Raw genomic sequence first — 19382 nt, forward strand, 5'->3', positions numbered from 1 at the left:
AACAGCTCGGAGGGGATATTTGATCATAAGCCGAGCGTGTTAATGTGCCGCATGCCTCATTTTTACTGTCCCGCGTCCCTGTTTTAAATGCATAAATGGCACATTAAACGTGGACCGTGGTCATAAAACAGCTCTATAGCACCGACGGGGAGGGGGGCAGAGAGCGGCCTTAAAGGGACGTTCTATAGAGACCTGAGGAATTTACTGTTATACATTTATAGATATGCTGATACTTTTGTTGCAGTTTCTTACCCCTGCTGCAGGGTGTGGATATGGGGGGTGACTTCACCTACCGCATGGCATCAGAGGCTTGTTTCTATAGTAAGTCTTAATACATTATATTTCATTACTTGAGCACTATGTGGCGGTATTTCTGTGGCACTTTATGGTAGTTTTGCAGTGTACGATGGATGGTGACAGCACTGGCATGACAAACGTGCAGCCCCGTAATTATATTGTATGGTGCTTACACCTGGGCACCGATGCCGTCCTGCTCCAAGGCTACTATTAACCCTTTCCTCCCTATGGGAGGCTTTTAATGCAAACTGCTGAGATCATGGTGGCAAAAAGAGGGGCAATTACTGGCAATGCCCATTGGTGCTCGTTATCATTGCAGGACTGGAATACCCCCTTAAAGCCAAAACGGTCAGCCTTCTTCTCATGGTTACAATGTATTGGAAGGACGGCCCCCGAGGAGCTGTGATCTACAGCTGGGGATGACCCCGATCTGCCCCCCTAAAGAGCAGGACTTACTTCACCTGAGGAGGGCAATCCCCCCGTCAAACCTAACAAGGGGATGACCAGATGCTGCAGCCACATTCTAGAGCTGAGGGTTTGGGCCTCTGTTTCTCCTCTCCCACCACGTCTCTGTCCATTACTACAGACAATCCCGTAGCGCAGCTTTCCATAGTCGCGCCGGCGGACCCTGTAATTTCTGCTCGCCTTTGTTTCCCACCCGTAAACAGAGGAGTGATTGATATTAGCGGGCAGGATACGGTTAGTTAATGCGGAGCCACCCAGGGTTAGCGGGAACCTAATGTAGCATCATCTGGCCACAAATTACAGATGATCGGAGCGCGCCGACAACACCGGCGACGTCCTGATGAATCGCTCTCGCTCCTCGTAAACAACATCTGAACTGAACCGTTTCGGGTGATTAAAATACTTTTTTTTTTTTTTTTCTTCTTCTGCTCGTTTTGTCAAAAGCGAAATTAAAAATTGTTTCTGACGCGAGATTAAAAACTAAAAAAAAAAATGATAAAAAACGAATGGAGAATTAATTGTTTAGGAGGCGTCGGGCGTCAGATCTGTGGCCGTACACGGGGGTCTCACCTGTATGATGGAGACGTGAAGCAATGCACAGAATGGGGGGCGGCAATTATAGGGGTCATTGGAAACTGCTTACATACCCCAATCTTCACTGCCCCAGACCACCAGGGACTGTACACTTAACTCTTTCTCTGCACTAGACCACCAAAGGATTTTTACAATTAACCCTAAACCACTTGAAAATTCACAGTTAACCCTTTCACCGCACTGGACAACCAGGGAATGGGCAGTGTGAAAGGACAGACTCCATTGATTGCGCTCATAAAACAAATCCTATCGATTCGGAGTTCAAAAGGCATAGAGAGGATTTCCGCTCACAGCAGTTAACCCTTTCACTGTCCTAAGCCAACTGACATTTTACAGTTAATCCTTTAACTTCGCCCACCATGGGATTTAAAGTGAACCCTTTCACTGCAGTAGACTTGTGAGGCAATGTACAGTTAACTCTTTCACTGCCCTACACCACCAGGGAATGTACAGTTAACCCTTTCACTGTCCTAAAGATTTCACTGCCCTAGACCAACAGGGGATTAAAAGTTAACCCTTTAACTTTCCAAGACCAACTTTTTTAGAGTTACACTTTAAATGCCCTAGACCATCAGGAGTTTTAGGGTGAACCTTCTCTCTGCCCTAGACCACCAGGGAGTTTATAATCAACCCTTTCACTGCCACAAGATTATCTTGCAATAATCTTTTTTTCTTCCCTAGACCACCAGGGAATTTACAATTAACTGTTTCACTATCACAATGTTATCTTACCATAATCTTTTCACTGCCCTGGGGAGTTTTTGGTTAACCCTTTAACCATCACAGGGGAGTTTATAGTTAACCATTTTACTGCCATATACCACCACTGGGGAGTTTATGGTTAACCCTTTTACTGCTATATTCCATCACCAGGGAGTTTGTGGTTAACCCTTTTACTGCCATATACCACCACTGAGGAGTTTATGGTTAACCCTTTTACTGCCATATACCACCACTGGGGAGTTTATGGTTAACCCTTTTACTGCTATATTTCATCACCGGGTAATTTGTGATTAACCCTTTTACTGCTATATTCCATCACCAAGGAGTTTATCGTTAACCCTTTTACTGCCATATACCACCACTGAGGAGTTTATGGTTAACCCTTTTACTGCCATATACCATCACCGGGGAGTTTATGGTTAACCCTTTTACTGCCATATACCACCACTGGGGAGTTTATGGTTAACCCTTTTACTGCCATATACCATCACCGGGGAGTTTATGGTTAACCCTTTTACTGCTATATTCCATCACCAGGGAGTTTGTGGTTAACTCTTTTACTGCTATATTTCATCACCGGGTAATTTGTGATTAACCCTTTTACTGCTATATTCCATCACCAAGGAGTTTATCGTTAACCCTTTTACTGCCATATACCACCACTGAGGAGTTTATGGTTAACCCTTTTACTGCCATATACCATCACCGGGGAGTTTATGGTTAACCCTTTTACTGCTATATTCCATCACCGGGGAGTTTATGGTTAACCCTTTTACTGCTATATTCCATCACCGGGGAGTTTGTGGTTAACTCTTTTACTGCTATATTCCATCACCGGGTAATTTGTGATTAACCCTTTTACTGCTGTATTCCATCACCAAGGAGTTTATAGTTAACCCTTTTACTGCTATATTCCATCCCCAGGAAGTTTGTGGTTAACGCTTTTATTTCCTTAGACCAGCATTGAGTTTATAGTTAATTCTTTCATTGCCTTACACTTTTAATAATTTGGGTAAATCTTTCCTCTTCCCACCACCCCAGCTTTATGCTTAAGAATCTCACTGCTGTAAGCCTAGACATCCAGGGAATTTAGTTAACCTTTTCATTGCCCAAGACATTCGGGGAATATGTAATTAAGACTTCACCTGTAGGAGGGGCCAACATTAATTACTTCCCAGGGCCTCATATTCTATAAATCTAACTCTGGAGTTGGGGTATTTTCTTAGCAGAGTAATCCCCCCCCCCCTCTATTAGCTACATGTCTTAATAATGCAGACAATCCTTTTATACATAGGATACTGTTCTTCCAAATTAGGACAGGTACCCGGGGACGGGGAGGGGGGGGACTACGGACCACCATAGTGATGGAATCCTGTCCGCCATGATAGATGACTTGTAATAAGGCTCCGGTATACACATCCCGCTGCTTGTAATGAAGCCGTGATCTGCGCTTCGTATATTTCGTAGACAGGGATCCTGTAATTACAGCTGCTTTCTCTTGTGTGAATTAACATGTATTATCTCAATGTGAGGTTGGGGGGGAGGTGGGGGCTATAAATCGGAGCAACTGCAATCCACTAACTCACGAGTGGGTCTTAATGCGAGGTGACGGGGGGTCACTTACACAGTATTTTCCTGCTTTTATGGATATTATTTGCCCTTTTTTCTACTTGGGAAGAATAAGTTAAATCATATGCAAAAGCGGAGTCACTTGTGGCAACCAATTATAGTTCGTACGGAGGGTACAGAATATGGGAGAGCATCTCGTTATTGGATATATGCAACCCAAATGACTTTTCCTGAGCATATTCGGCCACTACAGGGTTAAAGCTGATCCACAAGGCGAATGGGATGATCCTCCTTACCTGGAAACCATCAACAAGCAGCCTCCCTACGCGCGCATACAGGAAGAGACCTGTCAATCCAGAGCAATGGGCGGAGAAAAGCCGCCAGGGACCGATTTTCTGAAATGCTGGGCTTCATAGAAGTATTGCAGTATATGGTACAGATGATCAAATCAAACAATAAAAAGAAATGAAAAGTAAAAAAAAAAAAAAAAAAAGGTTAAAAAAATAGATAAATACACAAAAATGTGGATCTCCCTTCCTCTCTTTCTCCAGTTAAAATAAAGAAGAATTAAAATTTTTTTTTTGCAAAATCTGTAAAAGTCCAATCTCCAAAAATATAAAGTTATTTAAGCCCTGCGGTAAACGCCATAAAGCAAACAAGTTAACATGTCAGAATTGACTTTTTCAAATATAACACCCCCCACCCTCAAAAAAACAACAACAAAAAATGCTACCATTAAAAATTACTGCTCACCCTGCAAAAAAAAAAGTTCTGGGTCTGGGAAAATAACGACACAAATTGAAATATTTTATACAAATTCTTAAGTTTTTAACCACTGATGTGTGTATATACAGTACAGACCAAAAGTTTGGACACACCTTCTCATTTAATGATTTTTCTGTATTTTCATGACTATGAAAATTGTACATTCACACTGAAGGCATCAAAACTATGAATTAACACATGTGGAATTATATACTTAACAAAAAAGTGTAAAACAACTGAAATATGTCTTATATTCTAGGTTCTTCAAAGTAGCCACCTTTTGCTTTGATGACTGTGACGCGCCCCCAGAGCCGTGGGGTACTCGGCAGCCGGGCCTGTGGATGCTGGTGGGGGATATCACAGTGGCTGGCCCGGTCCGTGGCCCAGGGCGGTCAACAAAAAGAAAGGGGTTTTGGAATCGTGACGCCACCTGTGGTGCCTGGTGAGGATCACCAGCGCTGCGACAGTCCTCTGAGGCAGATGTTAGGGCAGCTTATGATGGAACGGCTCCCCACAGGTGGAGCGGGCCTCAGGGCAGCGTGGGGAAATGGATGGTGGTACAGGTGGGAGACAGCCAGGATGGTTCAGGGTACTCGGTACGAAGGGTGCACTTCTGGACTGTCCCCAGTGAGCGGGTATAGGGCCTCCTGATCTGTTGCTTTCACTTGTTAAGCTTCTGACCTGCCTGGAGCTGGGCCTGGCTTAATTACTGTCTCTCTCTCTTGCACCTGCTGACCTGGTGGTAGGGCCTTCTCTTGGAGATCATTCTCCCTGGACGCTGGGGCCTCCGTGACTCCTAGCCCTGGTACGGTAGTCAGCATTGGTTGACCTGGGACTTGTAGTCCTCCAGGTATCCAGTGGTCCCTACTGGGTATAAAGGGACCCTGTAGGCGCGGACCCGGTGTCCGGTGTATAGTTCCGGGTGAGCCTGGTACGCTCCTCTGCCCCCTTGTTACTTCTTCTCCCCTCTCGCCTTCAGCCACACTCAGGGCCCTCACTAGGCTTCAGTGCGCTCTGTAGGCCTGAACTTGCCTCACACAGCAGCCTGCATGCTGCTCTCCCCTGAGCACACTAGACTCCACTTTAAAAACACACTGACACTCAACTCTCCTCTAAGCACACACTGACTGCCTAACTCCACCCTCCAGTTTATATCTCCCTAATGGGGCTCCCTCTGGTGGTCTGAGGTGGTAGGGTGGAGGTGTGTGAATGTAATGAGAGCCTCTTGTGGAGAAGTCCATCCATGCACCCTACTGGGTTCTGTGGCACCTGTGCGCCACATTCCCTCCTAGTACAATTCAGTACTCCTGGACTGAAGCATTTTGTAACAAGTTAACAAATAACAATAATAACAATTATAATAACAACAAGTATAATAACATTAATAAAGTTACAGTAAGTCCCGTAACCTGGTGTTCATTTCACCGATGAAAGAACATGAGGGACCCGCCTGAAAACCCTCAACGTAGGCCCTGGGCGTGGCTACAGGGCATAAGTGATCCAGGTGCTGGACCACGTCTTCGGCCACGCCAAACGGGTTTTTGTTCCGTGGTCACTTAAGGGGCACTCCAGGGAGTGCAACTATGTATAGGAACAGTTTTTGGGCTGCTCAGTCCTCAGCCAACATGTCTTTTTACCCTTGCGGGTAACTAAATGCACATACAGTGCTGGCCAAAAGTATTGGCACCCCTGCAATTCTGTCAGATAATACTCAGTTTCTTCCTGAAAATGATTGCAATCACAAATTCTTTGGTCTTATTCTCTTCATTTAATTTGTCTTCAATGAAAAAAACACAAAAAGAATTGTCCTAAAGCCAAATTGGATATAATTCCACACCAAACCTAAAAAAGGGGGTGGACAAAAGTATTGGCACTGTTTGAAAAATCATGTGATGCTTCTCTAATTCGTGTAATTAACAGCACCTGTAACTTACCTGTGGCACCTAACAGGTGTTGGCAATAACTAAATCACACTTGCAGCCAGTTAACATGGATTAAAGTTGACTCAACCTCTGTCCTGTGTCCTTGTGTGTACCACATTGAGCATGGAGAAAAGAAAGAAGACCAAAGAACCGTCTGAGGACTTGAGAAACCAAATTGTGAGGAAGCATGAGCAATCTCAAGGCTACAAGTCCATCTCCAAAGACCTGAATGTTCCTGTGTCTTCCGTGCGCAGTGTCATCAAGAAGTGTAAAGCCCATGGCACTGTGGCTAACCTCCCTAGATGTGGACAGAAAAGAAAAATTGACGAGAGATTTCAACGCAAGATTGTGCGGATGGTGGATAAAGAACCTCGACTAACATCCAAACAAGTTCAAGCTGCCCTGCAGTCCGAGGGTACAACGGTATCCACCCGTACTATCCGTCGGCGTCTGAATGAAAAGGGACTGTATGGTAGGATACCCAGGAAGACCCCACTTCTTACCCCGAGACATAAAAAAGCCAGGCTGGAGTTTGCCAAAACTTACCTGAGAAAGCCTAAAACGTTTTGGAAGAATGTTCTCTGGTCAGATGAGACAAAAGTAGAGCTTTTTGGGAAAAAGCATCAACATAGAGTGTACAGGAAAAAAAAAGAGGCATTCAAAGAAAAGAACACGGTCCCTACAGTCAAACATGGCGGAGGTTCCCTGATGTTTTGGGGCTGCTTTGCTGCCTGTGGCACTGGACTGCTTGACCGTGTGCATGGCATTATGAAGTCTGAAGACTACCAACAAATTTTGCAGCATAATGTAGGGCCCAGTGTGAGAAAGCTGGGTCTCCCTCAGAGGACCCAGCAGGACAATGACCCAAAACACACTTCCAAAAGCACTATAAAATGGTTTGAGAGAAAGCACTGGAGACTTCTAATGTGGCCAGCAATGAGTCCAGACCTGAATCCCATAGAACACCTGTGGAGAGATCTCAAAATGGCAGTTTGGAGAAGTCACCCTTCAAATATCAGGGACCTGGAGCAGTTTGCCAAAGAAGAATGGTCTACAATTCCAGCAGAGCATTGTAAGAAACTCATTGATGGTTACGGGAAGCGGTTGTTCGTAGTTATTTTGGCTAAAGGTTGTGCAACCAAGTATTAGGCTGAGGGTGCCAATACTTTTGTCTGGCCCATTTTTGGAGTTTTGTGTGAAATGATCAATGATTTGATTTTTGCTTCATTCTCTTTTGTGTTTTTTCATTGAAGACAAATTAAATGAAGATAATAATACCAAAGAATTTGTGATTGCAATCATTTTCAGGAAGAAACTGAGTATTATCTGACAGAATTGCAGGGGTGCCAATACTTTTGGCCAGCACCGTATATTGTCCAGTTCACATAATTAATAATGACAGTCAGCAATGCCCAACTGGGTAACTATTTACACTGCAGGTATTTCTAACTTATTCCTTATACTTGGCAGGGATCTGGCCTTTTGTGGTGCGTGTTGACCTACGTAGTACTGGGGTGTTGTTGATGTTTGTGTTTGCACTGTCTGCTACCCTGTCAGATCTACGTGTGGGCAAATTGTAGAACTGTCTTAACCTCTCGATGGGACTGGCAAGTACACTGGTTACTGGGCCTTCTGGCTCTGCTTCTACCGGTGATCCTTCTTCCGGGGATTCTTCCTGAGCAGGCTCTTCTGGGGCACTTACAGGTCTTACTTGCAGTGGAGGGTCTTCTGGCTGCTGGTAGAAGTGCATCACGGGTATTATTACAGCTCCATCCAGTTGAGGCCAATCTGCCGGGAAATCTCCTAAGACAGTATGGAGTACATCTTCTTTGGGTTCTTCAGTCACTATAAGAGGTACTTCTTCCCGTGGCTTCAATAGACCTGGGCACAACTTCAAGTGGTCTCTTGAGACTGTTGCAGCTGTCTTACCTCCATCTTTACTGATTAGACAGGTTTTTCTATTGTCGAACCTGGAATCCAACACAGTGTAAGGCTCTCTTTCCCACTGGTCGTCAAGCTTGTGGTTTCTACTCTTTCGCTTCAGCACAACTTCTCCAGGTGTTAAGGGTTCTGCGGGTGCACTCTTGTTGTACTGTGCTTCCTGCTTATCTCTCACCCTATTTAGACTGTCTTCGACACAGGCCTGTACTCTCTTGTACTGCTTTTGCCGATTTGTATCCCAGTCTTCAGTGGACATATCTGCTTCTGGCTCTACCACTCCAAGCTCCAGGTCCATAGGCAACTTTCCGGGTCTTGCTCTCATGAGGTACGCTGGAGTACAATTGGTGGAACTCACAGGTATGTGATTGTACAGATCTACCAGGTCAGGTAGTTTGTCTGGCCACTGATTCCTTTCTTCTAGCGGTAAGGTCTTCAGCAGGTCTATACGATATTGTTCATCTTTTCACATAGACCATTGGTTTGGGGGTGGTATGGCGTAGTCCGAATCTTCTTACACCCGTACAGACGGCAAAACTCTTTGAACAGCTCGGCTTCAAAGGCAGGGCCTTGATCCGTCAGCACCTTATCCGGGTATCCATGGGGCCTGCAGAAATACGCTTGAAATATCCTTGCTGCAGTTTCTGCCATCAGATCCTTGACGGGGGCTACCACCAGGAACCGGGAGTAGTGATCCACCATGGTCAGGGCATAGGAGTAGCCTGATCTGCTGGGTGACAGCTTGATGTGATCCAGAGCGACGATCTCCAGGGGCTGGGTTGTCTTGATGGACTGCAAGGGTGCTTTCTGGCTGCTGTAGTCTTTTCTTCTGAGGCTACAGGGTCCACAATCCCGGCACCACCTCTCTATGGAACTCCGCATTCCAACTCAATAAAACCGACTCTTCAGGAGGGTTTCCAGCTTCTTCCAGCCAAAGTGCTTGATCATGGTAGGCCTCCAACACCATCTGGATGTCTGTCCTGGGCACTACGATCTGCCATACCATCTCATGGGTCCTGCGGTTGACATACCTTCGGCACAGCTTCTCTCTATAGATAAACAGCTGGCTTCTCTCATTCCACAGTTGCTTGGCTTGTGGAGGAGCGTCCTTCTCCAGGGAGGAACCTTCCTGGGTTATCAGTTCTTTGATACGGCTGACAACCAGGTTGCTGTCCTGGGTCTCCTTCCAACTGTGATGAGGTAAAGGGTTTAGTGTCTTACCACGATACCTCCTGGTGGTGCGCTGCTCGTGGACCATCCCATTTCTGTGGAAGGCAGGTAACTCAATCTCCTCCAGGTCATCCACTTCTTCTTCCGTGTCCGACTGGTGAGGCATTCTGGATAGGGCATTGGCGTTCTTGTGGCCTGCCCGGTATTTGATGGTGAACTGATAGTTTGACAGTCGGGCCATCCAACGTTGTTCCATGGCTCCCAACTTGGCAGTCTCTAGATGTGTCAAGGGGTTGTTGTCAGTATAGGCCGTGAACTTAGTGGAGGCTAGGTAATGCTTGAATCGTTCAGTGATGGCCCAGACCAAGGCCAGGAACTCCAACTTGAAGGAGCTATAGTTTTCCGGATTCCTCTCGGTCGGACGGAGTTTCCTGCTGGCATAGGCGATCACCTTCTCGTTGCCATACTGTTTCTGGCTTAACATAGCTTCTAGTCCCTCATTGCTGGCATCAGTGTACAGCAGGAACGGTTGGCTGTAGTCAGGGTAGGCCAGGATTTCTTCGCCAGTCAGGATCTCTTTCATCACTGCAAAGGACTCAGCCTGCTCTTTACCCCACTGGAAGGGGGGGGGGGTTTACCTCTGTTGGACTGTCCTACTAGGAGATTTTGCAAAGGCGCTGCCTTATTGGTGTAGTCCTTTACAAATCTCCGGTAATACCCGACCAGTCCCAGGAACTGACGTACCTCCTTGAGATTCTTCGTTTCCGGCCATTTCTGGATGGCAGTGACCTTCTCCGGGTCTGGTGCTACTCCTTCTGGACTGACGATGTGCCCCAGGTACTGAACATTCTGTTTGAGCAGGTGGCACTTGGAAGGCTTCAATTTCATCCCATACCGGGACAACAACTCAAATACCTCCGCCAGGTGCTTCAAATGGTCCTCATACGTCTTGGAGTACACTATCACGTCATCCAGGTATAGCAGCACGGTCTCGAAGTTGAGGTGTCCCAAACAGCACTCCATCAATCTCTGGAACGTTCCAGGGGCGTTGCAGAGTCCGAACGGCATACTGTTGAACTCGCAGAGTCCCATCGGGGTAGTGAAGGACGTCTTCTTCCGGTCCTCCTCAGCAACTGCTACTTGCCAGTACCCACTAGTGAGGTCAAGGGTAGAGAAGTAATTTGCAGACTTTAGTGCAGCCAGGGATTCCTCTATATGGGGCAAAGGGTATGCATCTTTATGTGTTATGCGATTTACCTGTCTGTAATCTACACACATCCTCATGCTTCCATCCTTTTTCCTGAGCAGGACCAGGGGAGCTGCCCAGGGGCTACAGCTATCTCTTATTACCCCTGCTTTCTTCATGTCATGCAACATTTCCTTTGCTTTCAGGTAGTGTGCTGGGGGGATTGGCCTGTTACGTTCTTTGATGGGTGGATGGTCACCTGTGGGTATATGGTGTTGTACCCCTTTAATCCTCCCAAAATCAAGTGGGTATTTGCTGAATACCTGTTCGTATTCCTGGACCACCCTGTGTACACCTTGTTTTTGATGGACAGGAGTGGCATCAGTCCCAACATGGAGCTGTTGACACCAATCCTCCAGCTGAGCTTCGGAGTCATTGTCCTCCACTGTATCTGGTGGGGTCAAGGATTCCACTATGTGTATGGCGTCATCATTCACAGTATACAAACTGGCAACAGTGGCGTATCTTGGCAATTTGACTTCCTCCTCCCCACAATTTAGGAGACGTACAGGTACCCTTCCATTGCATACATCACCTACCCCTCTAGCAGTTAAGAGTGTAGGTCTGAGCTAATGGGCTCCACTACCGCCTGGTAGCTCCATCCTTTAAGACCTATTGCTGCCCTACACCAAATCAGCATCTCACTCATCGGGGGAATCACAATGGGTATCAAGGCTGTCACCCGTACATTACCAATCTCACCACCTGTTAGTTTTACCTGTTGCTGGTACAGGAGGGCTCGAATCTTTCTCTGGAGCACCTTCCTCTGCCCAGGTTTGGCAGCGTCCGCAATCTGTTGGAGTAAAAACAAAACTTCTCCCAAACCGTTACCAACAATATTTGTACCGAGTATCCTATACAAGTCTGTATCACCAGGGTTAGATTCTATGACAATCAGTCCTTGGTCCTTCAGTTCCACTCTCCCCACCTTCACTGTCATGTCCTTAACCCCTACTAGGTTAAGAGGAAAGCCGTTAGAGGCATACACAGAGAGGTTCGGGGCTGGCGGGTGGAGTTCATCTATGGACCAGTACCTTTTGTAGAGGACATCAGGTATGATGGTTACCTGTGAGCCAGTGTCCAGTAACGCAGGTGTGGCTATACCGTCCAGCACGATGGACAGGAAAGGTCTTCCTCCTACAAACCGGTGGTACCAGCTGGATGGGCCTGGTTGGTCTACTCCTGGGTGTCGGCCCTCGGCCCCAGCGTTTGCCCGTTCAAAGGATAATTCCGCGCTGTGTGGCCAGCCTTGTGGCAACGGTAGCAGATGAAGTCTCCCGGAGGGCGTTGGTCCTCCCACATGGTGGCGTTGTCCTCCTCCGGGGTAGCGTTGTCCTCCTACGGGGTGGTGTCGTCCTCCTTCTTCTCCTCATCCAGGGAACATCATCAGGACTGTCGGCGAGCAGGATCCTTCCCTCCGGCTCGGGCTCCGCCTGTAGCTGCAGGGCGCTCAGGACAGTGGCCAGGGTTTTACTTAGCTGACGCACTTCAGAGAGCAGGCTGTCCAGCTCGCTAGGGGGCAGTGTTTGCATCTTTGTTTCAGCCGTTAATGAACGAGCAGTGGGTGCTGCGGCCACTGGGGTGGCCCCACCCTGGTAACGCTGGATAGCAGTCCCTGATGTTTCCAGGGGCTGTAGACCCTTAATAGCCATGTCCTTGAGGGTGTCAAAGGTGGCGTCTGGATGATCTAAAGCCCACCACCGTACAGTTCTGCTCTCCTCCTGGGACCTAAACCCCCGGATGAATTATTCCATCAGCATTTTATTCTCATCTTGTATGCTGGCTGGACAAACCTGTTTCAGGGCCCGCAGGGCTCCCTGTAAGCGCCAAGCGTAGTCACGGATACTGTCCTCAGGTTTCTGGACACAGTGGTAGAACCTCATCCGGAGATCTGTCTCAGTGCGGTTTTCAAACACAGTTTGCAGTCTCTTAAAGATAGTGGATACTGATTCCTGGTCTGCGGCTGGCCAGGTTTCAACTTCCCGCTCTGCGGCACCAGTCAATTGTCCCAGCACAACAGCGGCTCTCTGATTACCAGTCATTGAGTACATATCCAGTACACTGAATATTTTTCTCTTGAACCCAGACAGGGTGTCTGGTTTGCCATCATACTGGGGAAGCCATTTCACTCCAGGGATATACGGCAGGGCCATGGGTATCAACGGAGTCACGACCCCTGCTGGTGGGGCGGCCACTCCGGCCTGTGCAGCGCCGGGCGCAAGTTGGGCAGCAGGAGCGTTAACCGGTGCTCCGGCAGCTTGCTGGTCGTCTGCCATGGTTGCGCCCCCCCCTAGTAAACCGTAGTCTACCTTCTTCATTTTTCATCAAGTAGGGCGCAGCTCCGCGGGCGACGGTCTTCTTCCAGGACCTTGCGTCGCTCGCGTCTGACGTCAGAGCGTCCACTGGACTCTTTCCAGGACCTGACGCTTCCTGGTTCGACGTCAAGGGTGGGGCGTGTCCTGGGCTTCGCGCGCTTTCACAGTCACGCCTCTCGGGTTCCCGCGGTTACGCCCCTCTCCTTCCCGTTACAGTTTTTTAAGGCGCACAGTACCCGGTGGCAGCGGGCACGCAATCCTGTTCGTGACGCCAGAAGTTGACGCGCCCCGGGGCAGTGGGGTACTCGGCAGCCGGGTCTATGGATACTGGTGGGGGATATCACAGTGGCTGGCCCGGTCCGTGGCCCAGGGCGGTCAACAAAAAGAAAGGGGTTTTGGAATCGTGACGCCACCTGTGGTGCCTGGTAAGGTCTACCAGCGCTGCGACAGTCCTCTGAGGCAGATGTTAGGGCAGCTTATGATGGAACGGCTCCCCACAGGTGGAGCGGGCCTCAGGGCAGCATGGGGAAATGGATGGTGGTACAGGTGGGAGACAGCCAGGACGGTTCAGGGTACTCGGTACGAAGGGTGCACTTCTGGACTCTCCCAAGTGAGTGGGTATAGGGCATCCTGATCCGTTGCTTTCACTTGCTAATCTTCTGACCTGCCTGGAGCTAGGTCTGGCTTAATTACTGTCTCTCTCTCTCTTGCACCTGCAGACCTGGTGGTAGGATCTTCTCTTGTTGATCAGTCTCCCTGGACGCTGGGGCCTCCGTGACTCCTAGCCCTGGTATGGTAGTCAGCGTTGGTCGACCTGGGACTTGTAGTCCTCCAGGTATCCAGTGGTCCCTACTGGGTATAAAGGGACCCTGTAGGCGCGGACCCGGTGTCCGGTGTATAGTTCGGGGTGAGCCTGGTATGCTCCTCTGCCCCCTTGTTACTTCTTCTCCCCTCTCGCCTTCGGCCACACTCAGGGCCCTCACTAGGCTTCAGTGTGCGCTGTAGGCCTGAACTTGCCTCACACAGCAGCCTGCATGCTGCTCTCCCCTGAGCACACTAGACTCCACTTTAAAAACACACTGACACTCAACTCTCCTCTAAGCACACACTGACTGCCTAACTCCACCCTCCAGTTTATATCTCCCTAATGGGGCTCCCTCTTGTGGTCTGAGGTGGTAGGGTGGAGGTGTGTGAATGTGTGAGGGCCTCTTGTGGAGAAGTCCATCCATGCACCCTACTGGGCTCTGTGGCACCTGTGCGCAGCAGGGCGCCACAACTGCTTTGCACACTCTTGCCATTCTCTTGATGAGCTTCAAGAGGTAGTCACCGGAAATGGTCTTCCAACAATCTTGAAGGAGTTCCCAGAGATGCTTAGCACTTGTTGGCCCTTTTGCCTTCACTCTGCAGTCCAGCTCACCCCAAACCATCTCGATTGGGTTCAGGTCTGATGACTGTGGAGGCCAGGTCATCTGGCGTACCACCCCATCACTCTCCTTCTTGGTCAAATAGCCCTTACACAGCCTGGAGGTGTGTTTGGGGTCATTGTCCTGTTGAAAAATAAATGATGGTCCAACTAAACGCAAACCGGATGGAATAGCATGCCGCTGCAAAATGCTGTGGTAGCCATGCTGGTTCAGTATGCCTTCAATTTTGAATAAATCCCCAACCGTGTCACCAGCAAAGCACCCCCACACCATCACACCTCCTCCTCCATGCTTCACGGTGGGAACCAGTCATGTAGAGTCCATCCGTTCACCTTTTCTGCATCGTACAAAGACACGGTGGTTGGAACCAAAGATCTCAAATTTGGACTCATCAGACCAAAGCACAGATTTCCACTGGTCTAATGTCCATTCCTTGTGTTCTTTAGCCCAAACAAGTCTCTTCTGCTCGTTGCCTGTCCTTAGCAGTGGTTTCCCAGCAGCTATATTACCATGAAGGCCTGCTGCACAAAGTCTCCTCTTAACAGTTGTTGAAGAGATGTGTCTGCTGCTAGAACTCTGTGTGGCATTGACCTGGTCTCTAATCTGAGCTGCTGTTAACCTGCGATTTCTGAGGCTGGTGACTCGGATAAACTTATCCTCAGAAGCAGAGGTGACTCTTGGTCTTCCTTTCCTGGGGCGATCCTCATGTGAGCCAGTTCCTTTGTAGCGCTTGATGGTTTTTGCAACTGCACTTGGGGACACTTTCAAAGTTTGCCCAATTTTTCGGACTGACTGACCTTCATTTCTTAAAGTAATGATGGCCACTCGTTTTTCTTTACTTAGCTGCTTTTTTCTTGCCATAATACAAATTCTAACAGTCTATTCAGTAGGACTATCAGCTGTGTATCCATCTGACTTCTGCACAACACACCTGATGGTCCCAACCACATTTATAAAGCAAGAAATCCCATTTATTAAACCTGACAGGGCACACCTGTGAAGTGAAAACCATTTCCGGTGACTACCTCTTGAAGCTTATCAAGAGAATGCCAAGAGTGTGCAAAGCAGTCATCAAAGCAAAAGGTGGCTACTTTGAAGAACCTAGAATATGAGACATATTTTCAGTTGCTTCACACTTTTTTGTTAAGTATATAATTCCACATGTGTTAGTTCATAGTTTTGATGCCTTCAGTGTGAATGTACAATTTTCAAAGTCATGAAAATACAGAAAAATCATTAAATGAGAAGGTGTGTCCAAACTTTTGGTCTGTACTGTATATATACAGTTGTGCTCAATAGTTTACATACCCCAGCAGAATTTTTCCTTTCCTGGCTTTGTTTCTGAGAATATGAATGATAACAAAATAACTTTTTCTCCACTCATGGTTATTGGTTGGGTGAAGCCATTTATTGTCAAACTACTGTGTTTTCTCTTTTTGTATTGCCCCCTCTAACATCATTGACAGCTTTGACGTCTTTTGTGGTAGTTGTGGACGAGGTTCTTTATTTTCTCAGATGGTAAAGCTGCTCATTCTTCTGATCAAAAAGCTTCCAGTTCCTGTAAATTCCTGGGCTGTCTAGCATGAACTATGCGCTTGAGATCTCCCCAGAGTGGCTCAATGATATTGAGGTCAGGAGACTGAGATGGCCACTCCAGAACCTTCACTTTGTTCTGCTCTATCCAATGACAGGTCGACTTGGCCTTGTGTTTTGGATCGTTGTCATGTTGGAACGTCCAAGTACGTCCCATGCGCAGCTTCCAGGCTGATGAGTGCAAATTTGCCTCCAGTATTTGCTGATAACGTGCTGCATTCATCTTTCCTTCAACTTTTACCAAGTTTCCTGTGCCTTTGTAGCTCACACATCCCCAAAACATCAGCGATCCACCTGCATGCTTTACTGTAGGAATGGTGTTCCTTTCATCATAGGCCTTGTTGACCTCTCTCCAAATGTAACATTTATGGTTGTGGCCAAAAAGTTCAATTTTGGTCTCATCACTCCAAATTACCTTGTACCAGAAGTTTTGAGGCTCGTCTCTGTGCTGTTTGGTGTATTGTAGGCGAGATACTTTGTGGCATTTGCGCAGTAATGGCTTTCTTCTGGCGACTCGACCATGCGGCCCATTTTTCTTCAAGTGCCTCCTTATTGTGCATCTTGAATCAGCCACACCGCTAGTTTTCAGAGAATCCTGAATTTCATCTGATGTTATTTGTGGGTTTTTCTTTGCATCCAGAACAATTTTCCTGGCAGTTGTTGCCGAAATATTTGTTGGTCTACCTGACCTTGGTTTGGATTTTACAGAGCCCCTGATTTTCCATTTGTTAATCACAGTTTGAACATTTCTGACTGGCATTATCAATTCCATGGATATTTTTTTGTATCCCTTTCCTGTGTTATACAGTTCAACTACCTTTTCCCATAGATCTGTTGACAATTCTTTTGCTTTCCCCATAACTCACAATCCAGAAACATCAGTGGCTGTATGAAAGATGCAAGAGTCTGTCTGGATCCCAGAAACTCACTCAGCTTTTATGCACACACACTGATTACAGGCAAACAGGTCACAGGTGAGGATGTTACCTTTAATAGCCATTCAAACCCATTTGTGTCAAATTCTTTGCATGTTATCAGGTCAAAATCACCAGGGTATGTGAACTTTTGATCAGGGTCATTTGGATGTTTTTGGTTGTCATTAAGATTTAAAAAGAGAAAACACAGTAGTTTGACAATAAACTGCCGTGGTATGTAAACTTTTGAGCACAACTGTGTGTATGTATATATATGTATATATGTATATATATATATATATATATATATATGTATATATATATATATATATATATATATATATATATATATATATATATATATATATATATATATATATATATATATTGTAATGGAGCGGCTTGCTGCATTGCTAAAATGTCCAGAGGGTGTGTTCTGGCTGACCATTTACCTCCCCCTCAGGTGACTGATCACATGACTGACATCATCACAGGTCCTGTGGGCACAGAAGGAAATATAAATCCTGGTGGTTTTGAAACAGAGAGAGGCCTGGTGAGGCAAGAAGCCTGGTCCCTGTGTCTGGGACTCCACTAGCCTGGAAGGCAAGAGGCTGGATCCCTGTGTCTGGGATACCAGTACTCTTGGAAGGCAGGTGGCCTGGAGACTACGTCTGGGGAGCCTTAAAGCCACAGCTTTGGCAGAACAGAGCTGATAGAAGCAGCTAAGACCTGGCAAAGTTAAATCGGTGCTTTAAATGAATATTGTTGCTGTACCTTGCTGAAGTCTGTATCTGAAGCCAAGCGGGCATAGCTGCCACTGAAAAGGCTCGAGGAAATACATGTGTAACATTCCTGCGAGCCATTGAGATGGACTATGTTATAAGTGGTTTATGATGTGTAATAAACTGCTGGACTTCATATTATCGGAAAACGTTGCATGTGTGCTTTAATTGTCCCCGTGAAGTGAGTGCCCCTCAGCGTGATGAATAGCGCTACCTTACAATTGGTGGAGAATGCGGGCAACTGCAGCCTGGTTGCAAGGGGTAACGGCACAGGATGACGAATGTGGATGCAAGCATCTGGCTGTGGCTCGGCGGGGTCACGAAGATTAAAGGATCTGGCTGTAACTCGGCGGGGTTGCGAAAATTGTCATCGCACTCAAACCTGGTTTGCTGTGGCTTGGTGGGGCCATGAAAATTTTCCGGGGAGAGCGGTGTGAAGTGTCTAGTGTGAACAGTGTACCGCGATGACTATAAATGGAGCAGTATCTCCAGACGGAATGGAGAAGTGGTGGGATGACCGGCTGCAAACGCTCTTCAGCAAAATAGAGTTTTCTGAAGAAATGCAGGAGCAGATAAAGATGGCTGTGAAGGGAGCAGCAGATGAGACTGAAGCTGCTGAGCGGTTAAGGTACCTGTTAAAGATACAGCAACAAGACATGGTGCAGGAACGGCAGGAGCTGTTGGCACCGTATAGAATGGCGGCAGCAGACCATTCTGTGAGTTCTCCTGGGGCGCCAGTATTGTCCGAGTGCCCGGGGAGGTGGTAAGAGATGTTGTGAACTGGGTCCTAAGACTGTCGCGTGTTTTTTTTTTTAAAAAAATCCCCCTACAGGTGTGGGTGTCCAAAAGGGGGCGGAGTCTCAAAAGGGGGCGGAGTTTCAAAAGAGCGTGGAGTATAGAAAACCGAATATGGTTACTGGTTGTGGGTTGGTACCACCTAAAAATGACAATTTGACCGTTGATAACGGGGTAGCTCCAGTAGAAGGGGTTGACGTCAAAATGGGAGGTGACTTGTTGGTCCACAGCACCATGGGGAGTGACACAGACCCCACAGCTGACGGTGACACCACGAAAGTAGAAAGAGTTCAGTCAGGACGAGCTAGACAAGGTGAGAATGTCCCCCTCTCGTCATCGACGGCGCAAGGGCCACAAAAAAGTTGCTCCTGTGGCCTTTGCTGAAAGGGCTAATAAAGAAAATGCAATGTTGTGTGCCTTTATTCCGAGTGTGGATCCTCCTTTAGAAGCAGAGGAGATCAGGATGGAAGAGGAGGTGACGTTGCCAGTAGCAACCTCCGGTACAGTATCAGACAACAATTTGAAGGAAAAGTTCCAGAAAAATAAAGAGGAGGTTTTTCAGTCGGAGCTTGACAAAGCGGAGTTTGAAGATGAGCTCTGCGAGATGAAAGATCGTTTCTCCCTGGTACAGTTAGAGCTGCTGCAGGATGACGTTTCTGGACGTAATCGAAACCTAGAACGACTGCGCGAACAGTTCAACCGGGAGCTGTGTGACTCCAAGAAGGAGTATGGTGAACTCATGAGGGAGCTGTGTGAATCCAAGACGGAGTATGGTGAACTCAGTAAGGATTTGCAACAAATTAAGAGAGACTATAAGGATCTCCTCAAGGTTAAGCAAAAACTGGAGGATGATAAGGCGGATGCAGAACA

The sequence above is a fragment of the Phyllobates terribilis genome, unplaced genomic scaffold (assembly GCF_046119375.1).
Source record: "Phyllobates terribilis strain yellow unplaced genomic scaffold, ASM4611937v1 Scaffold_14__1_contigs__length_39327217, whole genome shotgun sequence".
In the NCBI taxonomy this organism is placed as follows: domain Eukaryota; kingdom Metazoa; phylum Chordata; class Amphibia; order Anura; family Dendrobatidae; genus Phyllobates; species Phyllobates terribilis.